The 19875-nt window shown below is 37.3% G+C and overlaps 1 protein-coding gene across 1 annotated transcript in view; it reads left to right on the forward strand.

Annotated features, from left to right (window-relative positions):
* Ube3d (ubiquitin protein ligase E3D) overlaps window positions 1–14946 on the forward strand; it is a 136719-nt gene extending 121773 nt beyond the window's left edge. Inside the window, 1 exon segment of the mRNA XM_087188114.1 lies at window positions 14471–14946. The gene's annotated coding sequence lies outside the window, so the exon portion shown is untranslated.
* The last annotated feature ends 4929 nt before the right edge of the window (window positions 14947–19875 follow it).

Here is a 19875-nt window from a genome sequence, read left to right on the forward strand (position 1 = left end):
TGAGTGTTCACTGCTATCAATTTCCCTCATAAGACTGCTTTCATTGTGTCTCATAGATTCCGAAATGTTGTATTGTCGTTGTCATTTAATTGAAGGAACTGTCTGATTTCTTCTTCAATTTCCTCTGTGACCCATTGGTTATTCAGAAGTGTGTTGTTCAATTTCCATATGTTTATGAAATTTTTTGAGTTTCTTTTGCTATGGATCTCCAATTTCATCGCACTATGGTCTGATAATATACAGGGGTTGACTTCAATTCCTTTGCACTTCCTTAAACATGTTCTATGTGTGAGTATGTGCTGTATTTTGGAGAATGACCCATGTGCAGCTGAGAAGAATGTGTATTCTGATTTTGTAGGGTGGAAGACTCTGTAAACATCTGTTAAGTTCATTTGTTCAAGAATTCGATTGAGTTCCAGTATTTCATTACTTCTTTTTAGTCTAGTTGATCTATCTATTTGTGATAGTGGGGTGTTGAGGTCCCCCACTACAATTGTATTAGTTCATATATGACTTTTCATGTCCATTAGTATTTGTTTTATATAGTTGGGCGCACTAGTGTTTGTTGCATAGATATTTATGATTGTCATCTCTCCCTCTTGCATTCTTCCGTTTACAAGGATGTAGTGTCCTTCTTCATCTCTCTTGATCAGTGTTGGTTTGAAATCTACTTGATCTGCAAAGAGGATTGCTACTCCTGCTTTTTTCGGGTTCCTGTCGCATGGAGTATTGTTTTCCACCCTTTAACTTGCAGTCTATGAGTTTCCTTTTGAATGAAGTGTGTTTCTTGTATGCAGTATATTGTTGGATTTTGCTTCTTGACCCATTCTGCCAGTCTATTTCTTTTGATTGGTGAATTGAGACCATTAACATTGATGGTTATAACTGAAACATATTGACTTGTCATTGCCATGACTTTTTCTTTTTGTTGGGTTCTCCCCCTTTACATTGAATTTCTTGTCATGCCAGATGGGTTCATTCTGCTTTGCTTCCTGGGGTTGTGATCCTCAATGTCTGTTCCTAGGATATTGTGTAAAATTCTTTGAAGTGCTGGTTTGGTATTCACGAAGTTCCTAAGGTGCTCTTTGTCATGAAAGTATCTAATTTCTCCATCCATTTTGAAAGATAGTTTTGCAGGGTACATCAATGTGGGTTGGAGGCTGTTTTCTTTAAGGGCTTGGAATATGTCACTCCAAGCTCTTCTTGCCTTGATGGTTTGTGTTGAGAAGTCTGCTGTGATTCTGATGGGCTTTCCTTTGTATGTGATTTGTTTCTTTTCTCTAATTGCTTGTAGAACTTTGTTCTTCTGTTGTGTTTCTGGAATCTTAACAATTATATGCCTATGTGTAGATTTCTTTTGATCAAGGCCATTTGGAGTCCTATATGCCTCACTTATCTGTATGTCAAGCTCTTTTCCCCTGCTTGGGACGTTTTCTGCCATTATTTCTGTGAAGAGATTTTTTATGTCATCTGCACTCTCTCCTGTTTCTTCATTGAGCCCAATCAGTCTTATGTTATTCTTCTTTGCATCATCTATCAGTTGCTGGATTGATTTCTCATGTTCCCTTATAATTTTGAAGCAATTTTTCTTTTCCTGGTCATTAATTGCAATCTTATCTTCTATATCTGAAATTCTGTCCTGGCATTGGCTCATTCTGCTGTGTAGACTTTCAATGGAGTTTTTCATGTCCTGGAAATCTATTTGCATCTGTTTTATGGATTCCATTTGTTTCCTATGTTGGGATTCCATCATGTTCCTGAGCTCCTCTCTAGATTTATTAATCATGTCTTGCACTAGGGGCACAATTTCTCCTGTTATCTGAGAAATTATTTCTGATTTCATTTTTTCCAGATCCCCTTTTGTTGCCAGTTCAGTGGGTCCAGGTGGTTGAGTATCATAGTGTTCCATCTCATTTCCCTTTGGGGTTTCTGTAGGTGATCTAGAAGTCTGGTTTTGAGACTCATTTACATGTTTTCTCATTTCGACTGGGCCGGGGGGCTGTTAGTGCCTGCACGGATTATCTCCTCTGAGCTGCTAGAGGTGGGACAGGGGCCGGGAGCAGCAGTAGGGCTGGTGACCCAAAAGCCCTTTCCTGTGGTCTGGGAGCAACCGGAGGGATGGTGGCCGGGAGGCCCCTTCCTCTGGACCAGGAGCAGTGGGACGGCAGCTCAGAAGCCCCTACCTCTGGGCCAGGAGCACCGGGACTCAGTACCTTGGTCTGGTGGTCTGGTGTCCGCTGTGTCTTTGTAGTGTGGAACCAGGTGGCTGCCTTTCTGCAGGGGGGTGATTCGGTGTCTTCCGTGGGACTCAGGACCTCGGTAGGGCATGCACAGACCTGCCTGTCTGCAGTGCGGTGATTCAGCATGTTCTGTGGACTCAGGACCTTGGTAGGGCATGGGCAGACCTGCCTGTCTGCAGCAGAGTGATTTGACATGTTGTGTTCTGACATTGACTCTTATTAAGCTTCTAGATGATAACATAGGAGAAAGTCTAGGTGACCTAGGGTTTGACAGTGACTTTTAGATACAATGGGATGACCTGTGAAAGAAAGAATTGATAGACTGGACTTCATTAAAATTAAAATTTTCTTCTGTGTAAAATATATTGTAGAGAATGAAAAGCCACATACTGGGAGAAAATATTTGCAAAACACATATCTGATAAAGGACTATTATCTAAAATATACAAAGAACTTTAAAAACCTGACAATAAGAAAACAACCCAATTTAAAAAGGGCCAGAGACCTTACCAGACATCTCAGCAAAGAAATATACAGTTTGCAAATAAACATGTAGAGATGCTCCACATCACATGTCAGCACCAAAATAAAACATGATACATACTTATGAGAATGACCATAATCCAGAGCATTAAAAATACCAGATACTGGTAAAGATGGGAACAACAGGAGTGCTCGTTTGTTGCTGGTGGGAATATAAGGTGATAGAACCACTTTAGAAGACAATTTGGCAGTTTATTAGAAAGCTTAATGTATTACTGTAGTACCATACAATCCAGCAATTGAGCTCCTTTTGTTTGTGTTTACACAAAGGAATTTGAAACTTATGAACTGCACAAGGTTGTTTATAGTAACTTTATTCATAATTGCCAGAGCTTGGAAGCAACCAAAATGCCCTGTCAGTAGGTGAATGAATCAAAAAATTATGGTTCACCCAGATGATTCAGTGCTCAAAAAAAAGAGCTTTCACACTAAAAGACAGAGGAAGCTAAAATGCATATTACTAAGTGAAATAAAAAGCTTTGAAAAGACTATTTTATGATTCCAATTATATGATATTCTTAATCACTTTTTACCAGAATTCCACCCCAATTTATATTCAAGTGTAGAATTCACATTGAGATAAACTGAGAAGTCTGAGGACAGGCTTAAGTAAAGCAATCTGTGTTTCCTTCAGGATGTATTTTTAAAGGGTCATTATTAGACCATTGTTTTATACCTTTGATAGAGAAAATTTAAGCTATAGGTTAGTTATTAAGGTAGCTGAAGTAGAATAAGTAATCCGTTCCTTTAAGATTTACCTTTCCTGTAACTCGTATTGTTTAAGGTGATGGCTAACTGAACCTTTGACCTGTAACCTAACTGTAGATAACATTTAACCTGGAGAAAAGCAAAATAGAAATGTTTGGGTAGTTTACAATGTATGTGTTTTAGGCGCCATCTGTTTGTTACACGTCTGTGACTATAACCATTAACAGGAACTAGATGTAAAAGAGAAATAGAAATTTTTCTAAGACCACCAGAAATGAGGTAATGGCTAAAAGAAGATATAAAAGGAAATGTTAAAACAAAGGATGGCATGGACATTGATCAGACGAGCTTCTGGTGGTCCCCCTCGCCAGCGATTAAAGGCTTTGTTTTTTTACCCAACTTCTGTGTCTCTGTACATTTCTTTCTGCAATTCTGGAACACCTTCTACTGAGGAAAGGGTTAGATTTATGTCAATTAAAAGGTTTTCGACTCTGAATCCAGAAATATATAGATTCAAATACCATTTATATTGTATACATAACCATTTGTGTAGCCTTAGGAATATTTCCCCACTTGTTTACGAGAATTTAGTCTCTACTTTGTAGAAACAAAGTAAAGGACCAATCAATGAAATACTGGTTGTTTGCTTACTAATGTGGGTATCAGTCTTCATATTTAGGTTCTAAATATCTATTTAGAATCTATTGTCTTTCCTTATACTGGGCAGGGTTTTTCAAGACAACAGAATCTAGTCTAGCAAGTTTGAACAGAGGCAGTGTTTACTGAAAGATACTGGGTAGTTAAAAATGCAGTCAGGAATAGAGTCCAAAATATCATTGGGGTGGTTTTTGGAAAAATATTATCATACCATTTACACAGGTGACTCTACCATGCTGACTTTGCAAAGGCACTTTCCCTCCATGGTCACCATAGGAGAGAACGAATTTTCTATTTCCTTATCAAATTACTGCTGAAGCTAAGTCTCAGGTTGGGTGGACAGTGGTCACATGACACATTGTCCTTCATAGAAGGTTGGGGAAACAAGTTTTCTGATTGCTGACTTTGGAAAATAGGATCACTAAGGAAGTAAATTCCTCAGACATTTAAAGGATGTTGAAAAGGTTCTAGGCAGGCAGAAAATGTTATAATACTCCAGGGACATTTTTGTTATAGTACTTTGATTCATAAAGAGAAAAATATATCCAAATTAAAAGGAAGGTGGCTTTATTTCTTTATTCTTTCTTCAAGCCATAGATTGTATTTTTAAAATAGATATAGCTTTTAGACATATATATGTCACTTGCCTTCATCATTCAGCTTTTTGTCTCTATGTGCGTATATATAATATAGATATATATGTACATATATGCATATATAGAATATCTAAACCAAAAGCAAAATTTGAGCAAATTAAACATTTTCCTAATTCCCAAACCTGTGATAAGTTTTATCATGTTTCTTCACTAGCTGACCTATTTCTCTACTTAGAATGTTGAAATTACTTTTCTCCTCCGTGACATGGGAACCTACCAAATTTCCCTTTCTGATATTTTTTAACTGTTATTTTGATATTTCTGATATTTTGTCTTTTAGTAATCATTCTCTTATCTGCTAACCTGAAATTAATGTTTCAGCTGGACCTCTCTGTAGGAATTAGCATGGTAGCACTCTGATTCAACTAAAAGGGGCTCTTTTTAAAATAGTATCTCCTCCCCGCTTCTCTCTCTCTCATACCGGGGATTGAACTCAGGACCTTGCACTTGCAAGGCAAACAGCAGCACCACTGAGCTAAATCCCCAGCCCTAAAATAGTATTTCTTGCCAGTTGTAAAAGCAATATGTAATGATTATTGGAAATTTTAAAAAATAAATAGTCTTAAAAAGACTTACTTTGCCCTAGTCATATTCTTTATAGTTAGCATTTTAGTGTTTCCTTCCTGTGTTTTCTTTATGCATGCATAAAGAGGTGGGAGTTTGCAATAAAGAAAACAAGGCAGTTGTTTTTATAAAAGTGGAATGATAAATATAATGTTGAAGCCTACTTTCTTTGTTTACATCATGAGCAGTTTCCCATGTCATTCAGAGTCCCTAAGATGAATGACATTATTATCCACATTTGTATATACAAAGTGAGTTGCAGAAATATTTAAAAACTTGTCCCTGCTCATAAAGCTAGCAAGTGGTAGAACTGTGATGCAAACCAAGATCTAGCTCTGGTGTCTGTGCTTTTAACCATTATGCTTCCTATCATTCTGAAACATGATTTGGAATCTCTATGTGATATTCATTTATTTATAGTATTTATTTTGTTCTCTTTCTTCACTATTTTGTGATCAATTTCATTAACCATTAAAATAATTTGCAAACATAGTATTTAGAGGCTGCATAATATCCCTGTGAGTGACCATTTGAATGGACAGAGACTAGTTTAAGTTTTTAAGATGGTAAATAGTGCTCATTAGGATCCCTGTCTGGACCTGGGCGTGCAGCATTTTTGGAACCAGGGTCTCACATCACAGCATGACAGAGAGCCCCTTTTGGGAAAGAGGAAATACTCTGTAGGTTCTAAGGCAGGAGAGCATTTTGGATGAATGGACTTCTGGAAAGCCAAGAGAAATCTGGCTGTTCTGAACTACCTCTGAAGGCAGGCAAAACGCAAGCCTTTTATGACCTGCATCCAGGCTTGCCCAATTAGTGTAGGCAAAAAGGCAAATGAAATAAATGAGTAGGAAAACAAGAATGAAAGAAAAGTTATAAGAATTTTGTTGCAATGAGGTACAGGTAGCTTCATAATGTATAGATCCTTTCCATGAAGAAGAATCTGTAGAGAAGCCCAGGCTACAATGAAAAAAGTACTTCTTGTCTCTATGACTATGATGAGCTGAGGCAGAAAAAGAAATCTGATATATTTATTCAGTGACAGAAGTAGTGATCAATAGGCCCTGTGGAAAGGAATCTTATTTACTTCTGGGTAGAACTTGGCCTCCTACTGGATGGAGACTCCAGCGAATGAGGTGATACTAAATATAGTTGCCCAAATTATTCATAAGAATCTCTGAAGTGCTGCTATAAAACTCATGTACAGATCACACCTAAGTCTTGGACTGACTTAGGGAATGGGAAATTAAATCTTTCCTAAGGGTGACCAAAGGCTTTGATGAAATCACCGAAGAGCCAGCCCCAGTGTAAGTAAACTGCTACTGGTATTTGTAGGGAGGGAATTTCCTTTGCCTCTGATAGTATTCATCAAACTGTATACAAATCTGAACCCCCATGAGCTGACATGGGTGGAGCAGTTGTACATTGAGCCACTGTGACTGCCACAAAGCTCAGCTTGCTACTTACTCTATAATAGTACACAGTAGTACTATTATAGTACTTTCTTGTGACTATATGCCTAGGGACAGCAAGCCAAGAGACATAATTAGAGTCAAGAATGGGAGCCAGTACACGCTGATACTATCAATGCTGAGGCAAGTATCATTAGTTGACAAAGATATTAGTTAACCTTTTCTATTATGCACACAACTTTGATTCAGAGTTTATCATACATATTGCTAACCTGAGCATGTGCCATTGATATAGCTTTGGAAACAGATATCACTGGATATTACCTATTCAGATGATGGTATATAAAACTATTTGAGGATAGTATTGCAACAAGGGATCGTCTATTGGTGCAAGTAGGGTGTTAAAAGTCCCTAAATATTATTGTATTAGAGTCTGTCTATTCACTCAAGTCTATTAATAATCACTTTATATATTTGAGTGCTTCAATATTGGCAGCTCATATATTTATAGTTGGTTTTTTATCTCAATTTTGTTAATTTCAGCTCTGATCTTTATGATTTCCCTCCTTAAAGTAGGTTTGAATTTGGACTGTTGGTTTTTAGTATCTTGAGGTTCATCATTAGGTTATTTGTTTGTTTTCACTTTTTCTAATGTGAGCATTGACTGCAATAAACCGTCATTGGACTGCTTTCATTGTGTCTCAGAGGTTCTGTTATGTTGTACGGACACTGTCATTTGATTCCAAGAATTGTTTAATTTCTTGCTTGATTTCTTCTGTGACCTCTGAGTGTTCAGGAGTGTGTTATTAAGTTTTCAGGTGTTTATAAATTTTCTCATTTCTAGTTTCAGAGTACAATGATCTGATAGCACACATGGAGTGCTTTTGATTCTTGTGTAGTTTTTTTGAGACAGTCTTGCTTGTCTCCAAGTTCAGACTAGCCTTGACTCATTATGTAGCCCAGGCTGACCTTGAAGAGATCCTCCTGCCCTAGCCTCCCAAGAACTGTGATTACAGGTATGCACCACTGTGCCCAGCTCTTGTGTATTTAACCAGGCTTTGCGGACTCATGTGTGGTATGTTTTGGAGAAAGCTCCTTTTACTTTTGAGAAGAGTGTATATTCTGTAGTAATAGAGTAAAATACTCTGTTTGTAAAGTCCATTTGTTCAAAGGTGTAGTTCAACTCTGATATTTCTTTGTTGATTTTTTGTTTAGTTAAATGGGTTATTGAGGTCACTAGCTATGATTGTTTTGGTATTTATTTGGTCTTTTATGTCCAGCCGTGTTTGTTTTATGAAGTTCCTTGTAGCAATATTCATTCATATATAATTACAATTGTTAGCTTTTCTTGTTGAATTGTTTCCTTAACTAATAGGTAGTGACTTTCTTTGTTTCTTCTGATCTGTTTATGCTTGAAGTTTACTTTCAGAATGAGATCACTAACCTTGCTTGCTTTTGAGGTTCTGATGCATGAAATACTGTTTTTGAATCTTTAATTTTCAGTACAGGGAATTTTTTTTGGATTAGATGAGTTTCTTGAATACAACAGACTGTTGGATTCTATTTTTTGATCCAATCTGCCAATCTATGTCTCTTTATTGGAGAGTTGAGGCCATTAATACTGAGTGCTATTAGTGAAAGGTAGTGATTTATCCTTGTCATTGTGATTTTTTTGTTGATGACTTTTTTTTTTGGTTTAATGTTTGCCTTGTTTAATGTATTCATTCCATCAGTTTTTTTGTTTTTGTTTTTTGGCTTTGATGGCTTTATTGTCTGTGTTTAGGATATTCTTGAAAATTTTTTATAGTGCTGGTTTTGGTATTCATGTATCTCTTTGTTGTGGAATGACCTTATTTCTCCATCAATTCTGAATAATAGTTTAATGGAATATACTAGTCTGGCTTAGAAATTGTTTGCTTTTAGGGCTTGAAATGCTTCATTCCAAGCTCTCCTAGTCTTTAAGGTTTGTGTTGAGAGGTCTACTGTAATCCTAATGGGATTACCTTTATATGTGATTTTCTTTTTTTGCTTTTCTGTAACAGGTTGGAAGAGTCTGTCTTTTTGTCGGGCATTTTTGTGGCTACTGGGAGGCTTATATCTTTTGATTATAGCAACCCATTTTTAAATGATAGATACTTAGTATGTTCATTCTGAATAAGAACCAGAAACAAAGGAACAACAGAACAAAAGAAAATTCTCCAGTTGTATTCTATTCTTCTCACATTTTGAACTTTATATCTTTCTGAATTATCATTTAATTTATTGATGTAGTTTATTTGATGTAGTGTATTTGTTTTAATTTTCATACAAAAGATATGAATGTTATATGTACCACATTTGCATTATTAGAGCATTCTGAATTTCTATGTATAATTACTTTTGCCAGTAAGTTTTATACCTTGTTATACTTTCTTCTTATTCCTTAATGTCTCATTCAGTTTGAAGAACTTCCTTTAGTATTTCTTATAAAACAGGACTGATGAAAACGTACTGGATTCTCTCAGCTTTTGTTTGTGAAAATCTTTTTATCCCTCCTGCATTTTTAAATGATAACATTGCTGGGTTCAGTATTTTTGTCTGACAGCTTTTTATCTTTTCCTTCAGGACTGTGAAAATCTCCCCATTCTCTCTTGGTCTGTAGGGTTTCTACCGAGAAGTCAGCTGTCAGGAGGATTGGGGCATCCCTATGTTACCTCTTTCTTTTCTCTGACAGCTGTGGCAATGTTCCTTTTGTCTTTTATTTGTAAAGGCTTGAATGTAAGATGTCCTAGGGAAGTCTTGGTTGAGTTAAATTTGATTGGTGAATTTTAACCTTCCTGTATCTGGACATTGTTACCTTCTTCAGATTTGGTAAGTTTTCTGTATTATTTCTTTGAATAAGTTATCTACTCCTTTGTATTCTCACATCCTCTTGATATGTAGCCTGAATATTTGCTGTTTTAATATGGTCTCAAAGTTTTGATAAGCTTTCTTCATTTCTATTCTTTTTTAATTTTCTCTCCTCTACTGTGTATTTTCAAGTAACCTGTCTTTGAGTTTATTAATTCTTCCTTCTGTTTGATCTATTCTGATGTTGATACCTTCTATCTTTTTTTTTTTTTTTTTTGATACTGGGGATCAACTCAGGACCTTGGGCTTGCAAGGCAGGCGACGGAACCACTGAGCTAAATCCCTGCCCCCACCTTCTATATTTTTTAATATGCTGAGTATATTTTAAATGTGCTAAAAATATTCAGCTCACAAATTTTTACTTGATTTTAATTGCCTTCATCTTTTTGTTAAGTTTCTGTGTTTGCTTATTGAACCTCACCCCCCACCCCACCATGCACACTGAGTTTCCATAAAATAGCAAACAGCTGCTTTAAATTCTCAAGAGTTCTCTCATACTGATTATTACCTGGTCATTTTCTGGTACGTCATTTTTTGGGTGACGTTCTGGTTTCCTGGAAACTTTTTAGGCTTGTTGGTGTGCAACATTGTCTGGGCATTCAAGTGTCAAGAATTCCAAGTGTGGCTTGCTTTGTGCCCTTCTTTCTAGAAATTCTAAGCAGGCTGTGTATTTTCTGTCTGTCATCACTTCCCCTGTTTCAGCACAAGAGGGCGCCCAAATGCCAGAGTCTGTTGGTGTTTTGTTACTGTTTCAGTAGTAGAGGGCAATCCAAGCCAAGGTTTGTCCAAAATATTACATTGATGTATTGTTTGGAAACAGGCAGGAAAGAGAGAGTAGTCTATCCCATAAGCCTCTCCCTGGGGCTAGGGTAGATCCAGATGACTCATCCACAGTTGCCCGCTGATGGGCAGATACTGCAGGATTTGACCTGGCTCTGGGCAGAGTCACTGTTTTTGAACCATGCTCAGGCTCCTGTATAATATCTGTGGCCCCAAAAACCATGAAAATGTGTTACACCCTGAGCCTCCAGTCTGCCACGACCAACACAACACTGGTTTAGGGCCATGGTCAAAACTTCTGTTTTGAATGAGGTAGATTCATGTCCCAGGACCACCACAGCCAGCCACACATGACACTAGCTGGAATACAAGTCCACTAGACTGGAGCTGCATATACCCTGGTGATGGAGCTGTTCCAGGCTTTGTCAATAGGCAGGTCTAAGAATAGTGCCCATTATTATCTTCCCAGTGTTAGGTCTTACCAACTCAGCACTAAGTTCCAGTCGTGGACTTACCTCCCTATCCTACCCCAGCAATGTTGTCTTGAATGACACTATACTGCCCAAGGTTGGGGTAGCATTGTTGAAAGCAGACTCTTGTCATTTGGGCTGATGCAAACTAAGCATGGTTGTACCTGGGTCTCACAGCTGCAAAGACCAGCACAATCTCAGGGGTACAACATGGCCCAAACTGCAGCTGGTGGTGTTTCAGGCCAAAATACTACTCTGTCTCATTGTGGTACAGGTCTCTGGTGCTGGGACAGTTCTAGAGCTCATCTGTGGGCACTGGCCTAACAATAGCTGTTCTGCCTGAAGCTGGAGGATGAGTGGTTCTTGGCTGGGGCACACCTAAGTCTCAGGGTCCTGCACAGTCTTAGGAGAAGGCAGATGTTCCTCAGGCCCACTCCAATGCTGGAACTGGTGTGACCAATACTCAGGTCTGTTCTCTAGGCACACAGGTCTCTGCTTGAACCTATAGCATGTCTACAAGCTCTGTCTGTGAGCTCTGAACTCCACACAGGTCCTTCAGTTTCAACTGGGTAATTGACCTTGCTGTGGCAGGGCTGGGACTATGGGCTGAGATAAAATGCCGTGCTAGTATTTATGCCCTGTGGGTTGAATCCTGCTTTCAGCTCTGGACCCCCCCCTCCAAGTTGGAGAAAGGGTGGTGGGTACAGTCAGCAAGACAGTCAACCACCTAGCCCTACACAGTTGAATAGTTCAGTGGAACAGCTCAGTCTATAGGTATCAGCATGGTGATAGGGATCATGAGACTTTGCCCAGATCTGAGTTACTGTAGCTCCCCTTGTACTGGGGTTTCAAGTTTAAGACTTACACTTAATTCTCCCTCACCAAGTGAAAGATGTTTTTCTGCACTGAACTGCTTGAAGTTAAAGTAAGGGTGATGAAGGTAGTCTTTTCTTCCCTGCCTCTTTCAGTGCATCTTTTCATTTTGTTACACTGAAAGAGGGCAACTGTGGTAAATTATTTAAAATGTACCTTTTATGCCTAGTATATCTATTATTTGACCTTATTCATCTTCCTTTAGCTGTGTCCAGTCCTTCTCTTTGTCTTATCTATTAAATTTCTTGTATCAATTTTAAATTCTTTCCTTTCAAGAAATACCATAGGGTTCTTTTTCACATCTGTTTAAAAGTTTTAAATTCTGTTGTTTTCTGGGCATACTTTTTTATTTCTTTTATTTCTTTAAATATACCTATCATAATCTTCTGTAATGAAAATGTCTCCAGTTTTGTGTGTCTGGTTCTGTAAGTTGTTTCTGTTGAGTCTTTCATATTTTATGATTTTATGATAACAACTCACATTATCCCTGGACATTTGTGGAAGTTCTTTGAGGCCTGGCTTGAAAGTGTGTTCCTATAGAGAGGATTATTTGTGAGGCCCCACAAGTGTGAATTATGATCCCAAACATGCCTAAGTATGGACCTGTGATTAGGCATTCTCAGGGGTACCTGTCTTCCTACCCTCCATGCCAGAATCTAAGATCAAAACAGGCAAATTGCTTCACCTACTATCTACCTCTAGGAGGCCTATTGTGTTGTGTTGTTTTGTTTTTCCAGTTTATTTACTTCAGAGTAGCATCAGGGAAGGGGGAAGAACCTTAGAGGAGTCTGACATAGCCTCCTGTTTTGTGGGGTCCTCTGGTCTCAAGATGAAAGTGAAAGCACAAGCTTTTGTCTAGACCAGTGATGGCAGACCGTTTAAGAGCTTGCAATGATAACAAACAGCCCACTACAGCATGCATTCTGCATATGGTAGGTCCATCACCACTGGTCTGGACCTTTGAGGGTAATCAGAGCCTCAGGGGAAACTCTTTCTTCGGTCCTGGCTGACCAAGAAGCTTCAGGAGTCCTTACTACCTCAGAGAATTCACTTATTCTCCTGACAGATCACCTGTGTGTTTAAAATACTTTTAAAAATGTATGTAGTCAGCACTTTTAGTCTGTACTGAGAAGGATTCTTCTGACATCAGATCTACCATATTGGGAGAAATGAGAGAATTTTTTTTAAACAAGGGTTTTACATCTTATGTGGTAATTTCTTCAGAAGTTACATTCATAGGATATGTTCAGATTTTTAGATCACAGTTAAGGGTAGGGAAATAAGTGAAAAAGTAATACCTACCATTTTGAGTTAACTAAATAATGCATGGGGCTCTATGCTCATGATCTCACTTATCCTACCATCTCTAATCTATGAGATAGATTTATATCATTCATGTGGTAAAGATGAGGGCACTGAAGCTTGGAAGAGCTTCAAGAGATTTACCCAAGGTCATATAACAGGTAATTCATAATGTCTACCTTGAGTCATCAAAAAGAAGTAGCTTGAAGTCTGTTTATGCTGGATGCATTGCTATCTTACAAGGAAGCAAAATTGACACTATATCCTAAATTTCCATTTAAATTGTGTTGTAGACCAGTGTGTTGTTACCATATTAAAAAGATAATATCAAAGGCATACTAAAAGCAATTTACCCTGCCTCTTTACTACTTTGCCTCCTCTAAGAAAAATTACTCTTAGAATACCTCCCAAGGATTTTTCTGGTTATCAAATCTCAAAACACATTTGTCAGTCTAGATGAGAGGAAAAACTGCAGTCAAGGAGTTTAGCAATGAATCACTAGGCACGGATACCTTTTGTTCTGTAACGCATCCCCAACCACTTCTCTCCCACAACTGCAGCCAACTAGGTGGGATTTGCTTTTTATAGTGTTAATGCATACTTCTCCTTGTGAAAGTGGTTTTTTATTTCAAGATATGTACTTCCCCCTTGGCCTGTTATGGTTTAAATCCAAAATGTCCCCCAGAAGTCTCATATGTTTGGAAAGTGACTGAATCCTGGGGGCCCTATACTTATCAGTGGATTTATCCATTGATGAGGTTAGTGGCTGAATGTGCTCTTAGGAGATGAAGCTCAGTGGTAGGTGGGTCACTGGGGGCATGACCCAGAAGGTTGTGTTCTTGTCCCCAGCTCCTCCCTTCTCTCTTCTTCTTTTCTCCCTTCTGTCTTCTTCCCAGCTGCCTTAGGGTTAGCACCTTTCCTGTGCCATCCCTTTCTGCCATACCATTTCTGCCTCGGAGCCAACCAACCGTAGTCTGACTCCTTTAAAAACCATGAGCCAAAATGAACCTCTCCTCCTTTAACATGTGGATGTCTGAAAGCTGAATAATACACAGTGTGACCTTAATGTTATAGATCAGACATTACACTAATTTTGTGTGCTGAAGTTTAGAATACTGCTTTCTCAGGTTATGTGTCCAAAGAACCTTCTTTTTTTTATGTAACGTTGTTTCTTGATTACAAATTTTTTGATAGATATTGAAACTGCAACATCTTTGTTTTTTTCTAAAGTGACTAGGTTTGTTAGCCCAGAAAAAATCAGGAACAGGAGTCCTAGGAAGATGCTCTTTACTCAAGTTCAGAAATAGGCAGTTTCATTGGCAATTTTCCTCCCTTTGTGCTTGGCTAGTAATTGAGACCTGTGCTACTGCCTCTAGGAGTTCCACTGAAGTCCTCACAATCACCTGATGTTTCTAAGGCCGGGCACTAAAAAGGAATGTGTTACCACCACTTCAGAGCCTAACCCATTCTCCCTTGACTTTGTCTTCTTGGAAAAGCCCACTTCCCTTGCCTCTGGAAGTTCTTACCAAAAGGAGAGGTAAGGGAGACCAGGCTCCAACATCACACTGAAGTCTTTTTTCCCCTTGCTGTGTGTGGGGGATGGGAAGGACGATGAAAACTAGCTTGCAAATCTTCTGTGAACTAATCCATAATAACAAAGGACAGTACACTCATTTATATTCTAGTCATTTATCTTATGATACCAGACTTTATGTCCCCATGGCACTTTAATTTTGTAAAGTAGTAGGAACTTATTCTAGAAAATGCTTTGGTCTTCTGGTTTTTGTTTTTTGTGGGTTTTTTTAATTTAACTTAGGTAAACTCAGATATGTTTCTTAGCACATAATACCATCATTTCTCATTTGTAAAATTACTTTAAAAACCTTGTATTTTAGATTGGTTAAGGATTCATGTGATAGTGAAATTCAGAAAATAAAGGGTTTTTTCTTACTCTGTACTCAGTTTCCCTGTAGAAGAAGAAATGATCATTGTTCCTTCATAAATTAGAAGGTAACCTAAAGAGAAATATAAAGCTATTCATGAAACTAAAAAGTTAGTTCCTGTTTTTTCCTGCCCTGTGTCAGTTCTTTTTTTTTTTCCTTACATTCTTTTATTAGTACATTTTAGGTATATAGTACGTTTACATGTATCATTGGGTGCTTGTACCTGTACATGATGTATCTTGGTTCTTATTTTTTCCCCATTACCTGTGTTCCCTTCACCCCCTCCACCCTTCCCTATTTACATAGACTTTGTTTCCATTTTTTTTCTTTTCTCATAATTTTTCCTTTCCCTTCTTTCCTTTCCCCTTCCCCTCCCACCACCCCTACCCCTTTGGATCTTTTCTTCCTATTTCATTCTGTCAGTTCTTTTGGCATTTGTTCTGTCCTCTTTTCTTTCTCCTTTCTTCTCTCTTCCTAGCTGAATTTCTGTAATCTTAAAAATTCATTTCCTAAGAATTTACTTCATTTGCATGTTGGGAATAAGAATTGTGAAACAGTTCTCACTTAATGCTGTTATTTCAATCACATGCTTTAGAAAGGAGAATAAAGCAGGATTTTTGAGGCAGAATATTAGCCTTTTCCATATTCTCTAAGTGCCCCAGATCGTCGTTCACTTTGCAATCATCATTGTTAACTTTCAGATCCAGTGGGTAAAAACCAACTTTTTATAACTTCAATGTCTGACTTATGGGAAGCCACAAATTCAGGGAGATAAAATGAGAAGTCTTTCTATAACATAACATAGCTGTCCCTCTATCTGTGGAGGATCGTTCCAGTTACCCCGTCCATACCGAAATCCATGAAAGCTCAGTCCTTTGTATAAAATTACATGCTAATTTGCATATGGCCCATGCACATTTTCTAATGTCTTTCAGATCATCTCTAGACTACTTATAACACCTAATATAATGTAAATGCTGTATAAATACTGTAGTTGTGATGCTGTCTTGTTTTGGAAAATAATGACAAAAAAAGTCTGTACATGTCAAATACGGGGCAATATTTTCCCTGAATGTTTTCAGTGCACAGTTGGTTGAACCCACAGATGTAAAATTCATGGGTACAGAGAGCCAACTATAATTTAAAACTAATTGAAGTTAGCATCAGAAGTCTAGCTGAAATGTACCAGTGTTATATGCCACTGGCCTTAATTGGTTGCCACATCCAGAAATGAATGTGTCTTCAACAAACTGTTTAAGCAGCAGATGATATCTAGCTTAGTTGACTTTCCTTATATTAGAGATAGATCCCATTTGTATTTGTATATTCTGTGTAAAAATTATACTTGAAATATATATAGATTTTATTCATCTAAAATGGTTTTATTATAACTGTGCCATTAAATCTTTAACAAATTTGTGTCTTCTCCCACCCAACACAGAACTTAACCCTTCCAGTACTTACATATCTCAAGTTCAACTCAAGTTTATTCATTACAGCTAAATAAAATAGCTAAATAACTTGTCAGTTAGAAACATATCCTACATGGGCTGGCTTTCTGTAGAAATTTCTGGAGGTGTGACTTTGTATTTTGTATTCTTATAGATACTGTAGTAATAGTAGTTAAGATATATTAATGTGAGAAGTAGAAAATTATTGTATATTTAAATGTTGATAGATTACTGCTGAAATTTATTAATATTTTATGAGTTTTGCTATATTTCATAATTGAAAATGGCATTATATTAGATGTATTAACACAGATATACAGAATCTCAAAAATGACAGAACTCAGGAGACAGAATCAGAGGCCTGGCCTAGGAATCAGATATGTGTGGTGTGATATCCCAACCTCTGTATACACTGGCCATAGGACCTCATGGTAAGTATGTCTCACTTGTATAATACTAGTGTTACTTATCTTATGGGTATTGTAATGATAAAGTCAATGAGTGTATGAGAAATCCTTAGACTATGATAAATGCTACATAAATGGTTATGACTTTGTCCCTAATCTTGAACATCTACTTCTGTTACTGTTAAGAAACCAAGCCCCTATCTACCAGCCCAGTGTTTTGTGTAGCTGTGGTTCAAAAAGCCATTTCATGTTAAGTATTGTAAAGCAGGTCAGAGAAGACAATATGAGCAACATCTGTTTTTTCATGCTTCTTGCTCTGCCTGCTGTCACATAGTATGTTTGGTAACTTTAAATGTCCGGCCACAGTTTCTGGTCAGATCATGTTTCTTGAAAAGAGGATCATCTTACACTTTTATAGATTATTTAGCTATTTTGCTTAGCTCCTATGAATAGAATATTAAGTTGAACTTGAGATATATAAGTATTGATTGGATAAATATTTTGTTGGCAGATGGAAAAGAAGCTATATTAATGTAAGAACATTTCTGTATATAAGATCAGTTAGTTGATGAGAAAATATCTTTAAAAATTGTAATTCCAGAGGAGCATATTGGCAAAAAGGAATGTTGTACTGGTAGACAAAGAGAAAGGGAGAGTGGAACCATTTGATCTCTTGCTGCCCTTCCCATCCCAAAGTCCTGTCATCCTTCAGGGGACAGAAGTAAAAGAGAACCATCAAACCTCAGATATAAAAATGATGGTAGGATGGCCATTTTTTTAGAATGATACTTACTTGTGAAGTTATGGGGGTTTTTTTCATTTTTTAAAAATAACTTTATTATCAAACACATACAAAAATTAAAACCATTCAAAGAAGAACAATGCAAGGGAAAAATAACTACAATAATATTCAAATACAGTAGAACACAACCAAAACAAAACTGAAAAGCACTTAAACATTTTTCCATATAACTTTAAAAAGCATCTCAAGCACCAAGTGAAGCTTAGTGAAGTTATGTTTTTTATATTCAAATTGTGTACACACTCACTCAGGCCCACACTGGGATCCTAATGTTGATAACTGAATCTGTAAGAGGGATTGCTTGCCAAATATTCCTGCTAGCTGCTGGTAATGTTATAACTGTTTTCTGTGATATCTTGTAATCTACTTTTGCCATATTATAGCTCAAGGTAAATACAACACACACAACATTATTTAGGCTTGTGTCTTAAAGGCATGAAGCTCTAATTTTGGGTGAAAATGACCCAATATATTGCTTTCTAAGGTTTATTGCTTTTTGCTAGTTCTCATTTTTCCCCACCCCAAGTTATTGAATGTTCTATAAAACTTAAAACTTCTCACTTCTAAAAATATGTCCTCTTTATTGTCTGAAAAAAATAGAGGGAAGAGCATTTCACAGGCTACAGAAAGAAAAAGAAAGAAAAGAAAGAAAGAAAGAAAGAAAGAAAGAAAGAAAGAAAGAAAGAAAGAAAGAAAGAAAGAAAGAAAGAAAGAAAGAAAGAAAGAAGAAAGAGAGAGAGAGAAAGAAAAAGATGGACAATCTACCTGGGGTTTCTGGTACAACTATAGCAGCACCCAGGCCTTTGGGTCAAACATCATCCTTATGAGAAGCCATGGACAAAAACATGATTTCTATTACACTCTCATGGTGAAAAAGGATGGATGCAAGTTCTTGTTTTAAACGTTTTCATTTCCTAGTCCTCATTTTCTTGCCACCACAGATGCTCACAATGATGCTGTTAAGCAAGAGTCAGCATCTTGATTCTTGAACAGGAAAGTAACAGGACAGCCATAAATAGAAGAGAAGGGGCTTTGGGGAGAACAGTGATTATTTAAAAAATAAACAAACAAAAAAACAGGTAGAGGTCATACATTTTATAGTATTTGTTCTAACAAAGGTTTTCAGTTTCCCCACTCCTGATACCCCAAGCCTTTTCTCTAGGAGGTTTACCAGAATGCTAATTTAGAACAGGTAGAAAGTCAATTTTTTCCAACTTGAAGTGGAAGACTTTCTGCCCACCCCTTTCCCCCTACACTTCCCTGTCTGTATTGGATGCATCCTTATTTACAAACAGCTTGGAATACACTGGTCTAATTATTCTTTTTTTTTTTTTTTTTTTGGTACTGGGGATCGAACTTGGGACCTTGCGCTTGTGAAGCAGGCACTGGAACTACTGAGTTAAATCCCCAGCCCGGTCTAATTATTCTTAACATGAGCCATTGCACTTCACTTTTCTTTTGCTCAGTGGTACCTTTGGAGTCCCATAAAAGCTTTGGGCCTGTTCCTAGAAAAAGAAACATTCACTTAAAATTTTATATTGATATTTCAGAGCATTCTCAGACTGCTCCACTACCATCATTATCAGTATCATCAGGCTTATAAATTAAAATCCTCAGATCCAAATCCTTTGTAAAAGTCAGACCGCATCTTTCACACTACACCAAATAACAACAAATGGAAACAGAATATGATGACATGAACTACCAAAACATACTATTCCCGCATTATTTTAAATCCATTTTGGAATGAAATTGTAAGAAATCTCAGATGCTGGTTTTAATTCTACAGCTATATGTACTGCATAGTGTTGTGCTGCCTTCATTTCAGACTTCTTTGGGCCCTTAGTTTCTCCATCTTTAAACTGACTCTCCTATTCTGTGTTCAACTTCAGTCCTGTGTAATTTAGTGAGCCAAACTGAAGTGAATACATGATCAGTAGTCCTGTCCCCACCTGAGCACTCTTCTCATTGTGTCCATTCATTTCATTCACTCAGATCATGTATGAGTTTGTAGTTGATAAGTCCAGCCCAATGTTGACATGTGTACTGTATGTAAATTATACAGACAGTTTCTGTTTTTCAGTTTGAATTATTGAGTCCTTTTTTATTTTTTAGTTCAGTTGTTTCTGTTCTCTTCCTTGTCTCTTTATTACTCTATCCCCAAGCAAAAAGAAAAGT

The sequence above is a fragment of the Heterocephalus glaber genome, unplaced genomic scaffold (genome assembly GCF_053883595.1).
Source record: "Heterocephalus glaber isolate CG9 unplaced genomic scaffold, H.glaber_assembly_v1.0 deba00001523, whole genome shotgun sequence".
Lineage (NCBI taxonomy): Eukaryota > Metazoa > Chordata > Mammalia > Rodentia > Bathyergidae > Heterocephalus > Heterocephalus glaber.